The following is a 2,356-nucleotide window of genomic DNA, read 5'->3' on the forward strand; positions in this document are numbered from 1 at the left end:
TTGGTTGATTGATTGATTGACTGGGTAAAATATGTGTGGTAAAGAGGGTCGTGGATCTGGTTGAGCGGACAAAATTTAATTGGACAGAATTTAAAGCTTTTGGTCCAATAATAATAATAATAATAATAATAATAATAATAATAATAATAATAATAATAATAATAATAATAATAATAATAATGCAGTAGTAGTAGTAGTAGTAGTAGTAGTAGTAGTGGGTCCAACAAAACATTAGTAACTAGGGGAAGATTGTGTTTATGCCCACAGCCGCTAGGGGAGCAGCGAGGTGCCAGCTAGTGATTATCTGCCGGAGTAAGTTGCAACTCTCAGTCAACTTGATACATGTAACTCTACTCTGTTGTGGCTCCCGCTGGACGACCTCACGCTGCCAGCCTTTGTGTGTGTACTGCTGTTCTGATGGTGGTAGTTGGTTTGTAACTGTGATGGTAGTTGTGGTTGTGGTTGTATTCATGGCGCTCACTGATGGGGATGATGACTGGAAGGTTTAACATAATCGCCTACAGATGTTAAGAAAATATTTGTTATAACCAAAACTACAGCACAAATATGGCTGCTATTTTCCACTGAGACTCTAACTTGACGCGTCTTAGCCTCACTTAAGAGAATAAATTACGGATCACCTGAATATTAGGCACCCTAGCATGTTTCACCTGATGATAAAACACGTTAATGCCACCTAGGGGGTTAGGTTAGGTTTGGTTAGTGTTAGGTTAGCGAAAGGTGAGGTTAACGTTAGGGTGATTATGCTGGGGTGCCTAATCTTCAGATGTTCCAAAATTACCTAAAGGTTTTCAAGAACAATAATCAGAAGTAGTATTAGTATACTAAACAAACGTCGCTTCAGGCAGGAAGTAGGTGAAGGTTCGCCTGGCGTAAACTTCAATAAACGTGTTAACTGTGTAGTGGAGGGGTATGGTAGGCGTTGGTGGTGGCTTGAGTGAGGTTGTTGGTGTTGTGAGGTGCTTCAATGATTCACTGAAGCACCCATCCTCTTCGAGACAGTGTTTGAACAAGCTAAGAGACACCAGTAGTGTCTTCAGGTGATATATATCTACTGGGTGACTTGAAGCACGTCATCCAGGTTCATGAATCACTGAGGAACATGTCATTCATTCTCCTACTGGGGTTCGAAGCAGTTCCGAATCATTACCAGCACTCAGTGATTCGAATTTCAAGTACGGCATCACTCCTAGACGACCCCGAGCCACAAGAGGTTCACAGTCCACAAATCTCTTGACACGTAGCTGCAGCAGGATTTCGAATCATCGATAGTGTTTTAGACGTCTTCAAGTTTATGAATCTTGAATTTCCAGCGGCGGAGGACCAACAGGCGAGGACCCCCGCTGCTACATCACGGAGGGCAGCGTTCCTCAGCCTCCTTCAGGAACCATTAAGCAGAAAGGCTGAAACTTATCGCAACAATTACAAAGCCGGTGAGTTGTACTAATACTTGCCAGCCAGCCGTCGGCGGTGAGATACTGCTCCCCATTCCCTCTCTCCTCGCCGGCGGATAAATGTCAGGATATAAGAGTCGGAGGGGCATCTCGGGACCCACCAACGCCGTTTTTACTCGCTCATTACATCGTCTTGTAGATGAGTTCGCGAGCCCTGGAGGGTCTTGGCCCCGTCAAGTAGCGACGCGGTGCCTGCCTCCGGGTTTTCAATGGCTTGCACCTTTACGTTTCTCCACTAAATGGCGCTTTGAGAGGCTTACTTACCCTACCACACAATACTGAAATCTTACCGAGTTTTTATGTTAAATTCTTTCAGAACATAGAGATTTGAGAACGTATTTGGACGGCTACACGAAGATGAAATGTTCAAGATTCTTAAGTTAAATTTCCTTCCTTAAATGTTGAGGTGAGTGTCTCATGTTAGCTATGACATAAGTTGGTTTCTCAGAGATCCTTATATAATATTTCTTTCCTTAACAAAGAGACATAGGACCACATCTGTCTTGTTAAATAATAACACAAAACACGATGCTACAATATTGTTTACATTACACTCATGAGACTATCGTAATTTGATGTGTTCTCTTACCCGGGTGTAGCTGCAGTAAAGATACGGACCTCTAAGAATCTATATTTGTTTACCAGCTGAAGTGAACCTCTCGGATAACAAGGAAAGAATATTAAGTTAAGAATCTTTAAGAATCTATCTGTGTTTACTAAATTAGATAAATTCTCACATCTTTACCAACGACAGAATAGAGTTGTTAGAGAAACTAGCTCTTTGTGGTGGTTTAAATTAACTAAAACACCTTCTCAGATCTCCACTTAAGGGGAAAACTCAGGTGTAGGTGTGTGGGATCAAGTGGCACCTGTGTGTGTGT

This window comes from Homarus americanus, unplaced genomic scaffold, assembly GCF_018991925.1.
Source record: "Homarus americanus isolate GMGI-L3 unplaced genomic scaffold, GMGI_Hamer_2.0 scaffold12674, whole genome shotgun sequence".
Lineage (NCBI taxonomy): Eukaryota > Metazoa > Arthropoda > Malacostraca > Decapoda > Nephropidae > Homarus > Homarus americanus.